Raw genomic sequence first — 8,288 nt, forward strand, 5'->3', positions numbered from 1 at the left:
GAAGAGCAGCTCGTTTCGTGTTATCACGCAATAGGGGAGAGAGTGTCACTGATACGATACGCGAGTTGGGGTGGCAGTCACTGAAACAAAGGCGGTTTTCTTTGCGGCGACATCTATTTACGAAATCAACTTTCTCTTCCGAATGCGTGAATATTTTGTTGACACCCACCTACGTAGGGAGAAATGATAATCATAATAAAATGAGGGAAATCAGAGCTCGAACGGAAAGATTTAGGTGTTCCTTTTCCCAAGCGCCATTCGAGAGTGGAATGGTAGAGTAGTAGTAGTATGAAAATGGTTCGATGAACCTTCTGTCATGCACTTAAGTGTGAATTGCAGAGTAACCATGTAGATGTAGGGCGTTGGTTTATCTTCGTGGTCAGTTGCTCAGCAGTTGGACGCCTATTTGCCCGTACACATCCCCACAGGCGTCCTTCACCCCTGTCAACTAAGGCTCGTGGTGCACCAGAGTTGCATCGGTGCTGGTTTTGGATAGCACCATGCACGGTATACTTCATAAACTACCGTTTCGGGGATCTTTCCACACTTGGCCCTAAAGCCAATGATCATGCCCTTTTGTTCACCAGATAAGTCGCTCCGTTTCCACAGGACGACAACAACTGTACTGTTTTCCGCGTTCCTCTTGACGTACCCTCAACAGCTACTTTTGCCACTTGTCGGTTGCAAATGGTAGTTGAACGCTGACATTGAACATAGGCGGTTGTCGCATTAGTCTGACTGCATCGGGTAGTATTTGTAAGAGAAATAATGATTGATGTTATCACCAAATTCTGATTAAAACATACCTCCGCTAGTACAGCCTATGAATGCCAACAGTACCGACCGGCCGCCGTGTTATCCTTAGCTCACAGCCGTCACCGGATGCGGATATGGTGGGGCATGTGGTCAGCACACCGCAGTCCCGGCCCTACGTCAGTTTACGAGACCGGAGCCGCTACTTCTCAGTCAAGTAGCTCCTGAGTGCACCCCGCTTGCCAACAGCGCTCGGGAGACCGGATGGTCACCCATCCAAGTTCTAGCCTAGCCCGACAGCGCTTAACTTCGGTGATCTGACGGGAACCGGTGTTACCACTGCGGCAAGACCTTTGGCATCAAATTCTGGCGCTTAAGTCTAATTACCTTCTGAGAAAGAAACTGAATCATTGTTTATTGAATGACAAGAGTCTACATAATACCATGTGACGAAACCTGTTTCTACTTCGTATGAAACAACAACAAATATGGAATCGTTTGCCCCATCCATTATTACGGATGAGAGCAAAAATTAAGCAGAATACGAACAACATTTATACATTGCAATTCAAAGAGTGCAGTACGCACACGAAGGTTGTAATCAGGAACATAATTTCCACCTGGTAATAGGCACACGGTTGAAATTGCAGTATTGGGCTTTAACTACCAGATCCACCCGTAAAGTGTAAATGAAAAATGTCATCTAGTACCTGTATTTCGAAAAGCAATAATACGGTTTTCCGCGGCATATTTTTCGTATTCGAAGTTCACTTTCACGCCACTTGGAGTGCTGCTGTCTTTTTCTTCTGTTTCCATGTCTAACACAGGCATTGCACTTCTCATATTTTCATGTTGTATGCGTATTTCAATCTCTTCTGTCGTAGCGGTTGCAGTGAGCGGATGAAGTAAAAGGTTGTGTCTTTCGATGTTCGTTTAGATAAGCTGAATTACATTATTCTGCATATTTATGTTATACATTTGTATTATTGTCCTCATCTGGTAATTTGTAACGTTTTTCAGCAAATATTCGTTGTTATTCGCCTTAATACGATGATGCAGTAGACCGACCGCCATTTTTGCGGGCTAAAGTGCTCACCGTACGTTCCAGAAAACTAAACTTTCATTCAGTAGCTTGATAACGAAGCCTGATGCCGATTTGTGAGTGCCATGGCGTTGTTGCGTTATTGCAGTGTTGGTTCTGACGCACAAAACTGTTTAATTACCTTTCCACGGCAGGATATAATCGTGTTAAAGACAGACGACAATATACGCTTCGTCTATTTTCGTCTTTCATCCCGTTTTTATAACCCACCTTTCCCTCTTTTTTCTTGCATAATCAATACCACCAATTTCAACAATTCACTAAATGGAAAGCGCGAATGTACTTTCCACATGCTATCGTTCCACTAAATGCGTAAAGTAGTTTGTGTGTTCAAATAACTTGTCCTAAAACGTTGGAGTTACTGGGCTTTGTGTTTTCCCCATATTCATTACTTTCGTCTCGGACGTTCCGATGTGCAATTCAGATTTTTTTCTCCTATTTTTCTTATTGCCTCCAGCATTTCTGAAATTCTTCACTTTGTGCTAGGATAAAAACACAGGTTACTAGATGATAGCATTCTGCCCTCTGTGCTGCCGAGTCGAGCTAAACTGGGAACCTGCCTGATTGCTGAGTGTAACCTAGGCGTAATTGACTCCAGACTTTGGCTTAACCCATGATTAAAGCTGATATTCTAAATTAAGGACGTGTCGATAGCTTACAACATTTATCAAGTAACAGTAAAATTAAGCCGGCCGCGGTGGCCGTGCGGTTCTAGCGCTGCAGTCCGGAACCGCGGGACTGCTACGGTCGCGCCAGCCACAGTGGCCGAGCGGTTGTAGGCGCTACAGTCTGGAACCGCGCGACCACTACGGTCGCAGGTTCGAATCCTGCCTCGGGCATGGATGTGTGTGATGTCTTTAGGTTAGTTAGGTTTAAGTAGTTCTAGGGGACTTATGACCTAAGATGTTGAGTCCCATAGTGCTCAGAGCCAGCCAAGTAAAATTAAGACTCAAATAAACAGGCATGTTGAAATATTCCCTTACGTATACAAACAAGCTTGTAAACATAGCTACAATGATACAGATCAGGAGAGATTACTTACATTGTTTAGGATTAACACATAAATAATTCAAGAGTCATTTCTCGTGTAATTGCAGAATGCAAATCACAAGAGATAATGAATGAAACTAGGTAATGAAGTGAGGTAGAGATGCCATATGATCGCATACAGGCAGTAGAATATTAAGCGTTAGATAATGAAGGCTGTCACGACCGGATGTCTTAGTTGCTGGTGAGTTTTCCGAGTTGTATGGCCTGGGTCCAATGAACTGCTCGATTCCTGACCTTCTAGTCGGTAAGACTCGACGTTACTGGGAGCACATCTCAAGAAGTCAAGCGCGGCTCTAGAAGAAACGTAAGGAACCGAAAAGTCTCACCAGCAACATTAAGCGTTACGCGAGTGGTGACGTGGATGACGTGGCGCTCTGTTGACGATCGTTTTTGAGCAGTGCAATCGTTCTATGTGGTATTAATCGGCTACAACGGACACTCAGTGTCGGCTGCAGAGGCAACAAAAATCTGATTTTCAAAATTTCATTTTGCTAAATTTCTGACCGAATGTAAAAACTTAAAATGCTTGTATAATATACTCACGAAGAGAGTCAATCTTAAATTGAACCGTCAACATAATAAGCATAGAGTTAAAGCTAGAAACTGTGTACGGGGTGGACATTAATAAAGCCGACGAACTGTAGGGACGGATTCCTGAGTGGAAATTGAGGAAAAACGGTCGTGTGAACGTGTGTCTGGAAATGGTCGGTGTGCGTGCAACGACGACAAGTCGTCGCGGAACACAGTACAGAGCTGCACCGCATTCAGGTCACAACAGATGCTCAGAGTGGCTGCCATGGCATTGCAGGTGATAGGGATAGTAGCGGTTGTCATGCAGGATACACGAAATCGTACTTTGGCTCACACCATGTTGGCGGCCACTTTCCTGAAGCCTGTACTAGGATTCCTCTCAATATCGTGTCGATCCCGGGCCTCCAGACCTGGTGTACGCACAGTCAGCCGCCTCCCTGCACGTTCGCCTGTCTGAAAGGACCCGTGATCACAAAAAGGCCCGAAAATGACTTTAAATGTAGAGTGATGCGGTTGGGGTCTGTGAGGCTACATCTATCTACATCTACATTTATACTCCGCAAGCCACCCAACGGTGTGTGGCGGAGGGCACTTTACGTGCCACTGTCATTACCTCCCTTTCCTGTTCCAGTCGCGTATTGTTCGCGGGAAGAACGACTGTCTGAAAGCCTCCGTGCGCGCTCTAATCTCTCTAATTTTACATTCGTGATCTCCTCGGGAGGTATAAGTAGGAGGAAGCAATATATTCGATACCTCATCCAGATACGCATCCTCTCGAAACCTGGCGAGCAAGCTACACCGCGATGCAGAGCGCCTCTCTTGCAGGGTCTGCCACTTGAGTTTGGTAAACATCTCCGTAACGCTATCACGGTTTCCAAATAACCCTGTGACGAAACGCGCCGCTCTTCTTTGGATCTTCTCTATCTCCTCCGTCAACCCGATCTTGTACGGATCCCACACTGATGAGCAATACTCAAGTATAGGTCGAACGAGTGTTTTGTAAGCCACCTCCTTTGTTGATGGACTACATTTTCTAAGGACTCTCCCAATGAATCTCAACCTGGTATCCGCCTTACCAACAATTAATTTTATATGATCATTCCACTTCAAATCGTTCCGCACGCATACTCCCAGATATTTTACAGAAGTAACTGCTACCAGTGTTTGTTCCGCTATCATATAATCATACAATAAAGGATCCTTCTTTCTATGTATTCGCAATACATTACATTTGTCTATGTTAAGGGTCAGTTGCCACTCCCTGCACCAAGTGCCTATCCGCTGCAGATCTTCCTGCATTTCGCTACAATTTTCTAATGCTGCAACTTCTCTGTATACTACAGCATCATCCGCGAAAAGCCGCATGGAACTCCCGACACTATCTACTAAGTCATTTATATATATTGTGAAAAGCAATGGTCCCATAACACTCCCCTGTGGCACGCCAGAGGTTACTATAACGTCTGTAGACGTCTCTCCATTGATAACAACATGCTGTGTTCTGTTTGCTAAAAACTCTACAATCCAGCCACACAGCTGGTCTGATATTCCGTAGGCTCTTACTTTGTTTATCAGGCGACAGTGCGGAACTGTATCGAACGCCTTCCGGAAGTCAAGAAAAATAGCATCTACCTGGGAGCCTGTATCTAATATTTTCTGGGTCTCATGAACAAATAAGGCGAGTTGGGTCTCTCACGATCGCTGTTTCCGGAATCCATGTTGATTCCTACATAGTAGATTCTGGGTTTCCAAAAACGACATGATACTCGAGCAAAAAACATGTTCTAAAATTCTACAACAGATCGACGTCAGAGATATAGGTCTATAGTTTTGCGCATCTGCCCGACGACGCTTCTTGAAGACTGGGACTATCTGTGCTCTTTTCCAACCATTTGGAACCTCCGTTCCTCTAGAGACTTGCGGTACACGGCTGTTAGAAGGGGGGCAAGTTCTTTCGCGTACTCTGTGTAGAATCGAATTGGTATCGCGTCAGGTCCAGTGGACTTTCCCCTGTTGAGTGATTCCAGTTGCTTTTCTATTCCTTGGACACTTATTTCGATGTCAGCCATTTTTTCGTTTGTGCGAGGATTTAGAGAAGGAACTGCAGTGCGGTCTTCCTCTGTGAAACAGCTTTGGAAAAAGGTGTTTAGTATTTCAGCTTTACGCGTGTCATCCTATGTTTCAATGCCATCATCATCCCGTAGTGTCTGGATATGCTGTTTCGAGCCACTTACTGATTTAACGTAAGACCAGAACTTCCTAGGATTTTCTGTCAAGTCGGTACATAGAATTTCACTTTCGAATTCAACGAACGCTTCACGCATAGCCCTCCTTACGCTAACTTTGACATCGTTTAGCTTCTGTTTGTCTGAGAGGTTTTGGCTGCGTTTAAACTTGGAGTGGAGCTCTCTTTGCTTTCGCAGTAGTTTCCTAACTTTGTTGTTGTACCACGGTGGATTTTTCCCGTCCCTCACAGTTTTACTCGGCACGTACCTGTCTAAAACGCATTTTACGATTGCCTTGAACTTTTTCCATAAACACTCAACATTGTCAGTGTCGGAACAGAAATTTTCGTTTTGATCTGTTAGGTAGTCTGAAATCTGCCTTCTATTACTCTTGCTAAACAGATAAACCTTCCTCCCTTTTTTTATATTCCTATTAACTTCCATATTCAGGGATGCTGGAACGGCCTTATGATCACTGATTCCCTGTTCTGTACATACAGAGTCGAAAAGTTCGGGTCTGTTTGTTATCAGTAGGTCCAAGATGTTATCTCCACGAGTCGGTTCTCTGTTTAATTGCTCGAGGTAATTTTCGGATAGTGCACTCAGTATAATGTCACTCGATGCTCTGTCCCTACCACCCGTCCTAAACATCTGAGTGTCCCAGTCTATATCTGGTAAATTGAAATCTCCACCTAAGACTATAACATGCTGAGAAAATTTATGTGAAATGTATTCCAAATTTTCTCTCAGTTGTTCTGCCACTAATGCTGCTGAGTCGGGAGGTCGGTAAAAGGAGCCAATTATTAACCTAGTTCGGTTGTTTAGTGTAACCTCCACCCATAATAATTCACAGGAACTATCCACTTCTACTTCACTACAGGATAAACTACTACTAACAGCGACGAACACTCCACCACCGGTTGCATGCAATCTATCCTTTCTAAACACCGTCTGTACCTTTGTAAAAATTTCGGCAGAATTTATCGGCTACTTGTTTTGGTATAGCTGTGCTGCCTCTCGACCGTTTCCGTCTGCTTTACCGCATACAAACACCATATCGGCTTGTTCCCGACATGAATAACGGACCATTCTGCTGCTTACAGTACGCTGCGTCAATCACACAGCCTGCAACACACGAGGAACACACGGCACGTGGTCAAAGGAACTTTCATCCGTTACCACCATCATTAATCACAAGTGTTTCCCCTGAGGCCTGGAAAGTGGGACAAATTAAGCCACTGCCTAAAAAGGACATCGCCACAGCACCCTCTGACTACCGCCCCATCTGCCTTCTTCCTGCACTATTAACGGCCTTAGAATATACGGTCCATGACCAGCTCACCAACTACCTAACTAGTAACAACCTACTAGACGAATACCAATCAGGTTTCTGTAAACATCGAAGCACAACATCCGCACTGATAAAGGTGACAGATGACCTGAAACTTCCCATGGACAGACAAGAAGCGACTATCATTTGCTTCTTAGATTTCAGCAAAGCATTTGATACTGTCGACTTCGACATCTTACTTGCCAAACTTAGCGGTCTAAATTTCTCACCAAGTGCAGTTCAATGCAATGGTTTCGCTCATACATGACGCCTCGTCAGCAACGCGTCCTGTCTGGGAATATAAAATCACAATGGCGGCAGGCAGTGTCAGGCGTTCCTCAAGGCTCAGTATTAGGTCCTATACTCTTCTCTCTGTATGTCAATGATGTGTCAACGGTTCTGACCTATTGCAAATATCATACGTACGCTGATGACCTTCAGTTGTATCTAAGTCTGGAACCAAACAATCTTAAGAAAGCTATTGGAAACTTCAATACTGATCTCCATGCACTATCAAAATGGACACAGGACATAGGACTAAAACTAAACCCATCTAAAACCCAAGCGGTACTTGTTGGTCACTGTAAGCTCATTAGCCCAAAAATTGGGAATCCGTACCACCTCTTATCCTAAATGGAACAAATATTAACTTCTCTCCCTCAGCAAAGAGTTTGGGAGTAATAATAGATGAAAATCTAAATTGGGCAGAGCACGTAACTGCAGTGTGCAAAAAAGCATCAGCATCCCTTCATGTCCTACAAAAATATAAAAAACTCTTCCCTTTCGATCTGAAAAAGAAATTAGTACAAACGCTTATACTCCCAATCATTGACTACAGCGATATTATCCTACAAGGCCTCTGTCAGGAACATTTACGACGTCTAGAACTGGTCATGAATGCCTGCGTCCGATATATCTGTGACGTTCGACTTTTTGATCACATTTCACCAGCATATGCAAAATTGTCCTGGCTGCGTGCAGACAAACGCAGAGATTTCCATTACACTCTGTCTCATCTACTGCCTTATAAATGTACACTGTCCCTCATCTCTCTCCTCGTCCCTAACCCTAATGTCGGAACAACATGACAGAAACACACATTCCCATTATAATAAAATCCTCTCGGTTCCATTGCAGCGCTCAGTCACCTTCTCCAAGTCCTTTACAGTAGCGGGAATCCGACTCTGGAATAACCTCCCTCGTTATGTTAGAGAACTTAAAAACATGTCCGGATTCAAAAAACAGTTAATGACGTATCTACTTATGCAACAGTAATGCCTTCGTCTGTACATGAAAG

General features: G+C 44.2%; 1 pseudogene; it reads right to left on the reverse strand.

Moving 5' to 3' along the window:
- Window positions 1-993: 993 nt before the first annotated feature.
- LOC124552814 lies at window positions 994-1,111 on the reverse strand (annotated as a pseudogene).
- Window positions 1,112-8,288: the final 7,177 nt, after the last annotated feature.

The sequence above is a fragment of the Schistocerca americana genome, chromosome 10 (assembly GCF_021461395.2).
Source record: "Schistocerca americana isolate TAMUIC-IGC-003095 chromosome 10, iqSchAmer2.1, whole genome shotgun sequence".
Lineage (NCBI taxonomy): Eukaryota > Metazoa > Arthropoda > Insecta > Orthoptera > Acrididae > Schistocerca > Schistocerca americana.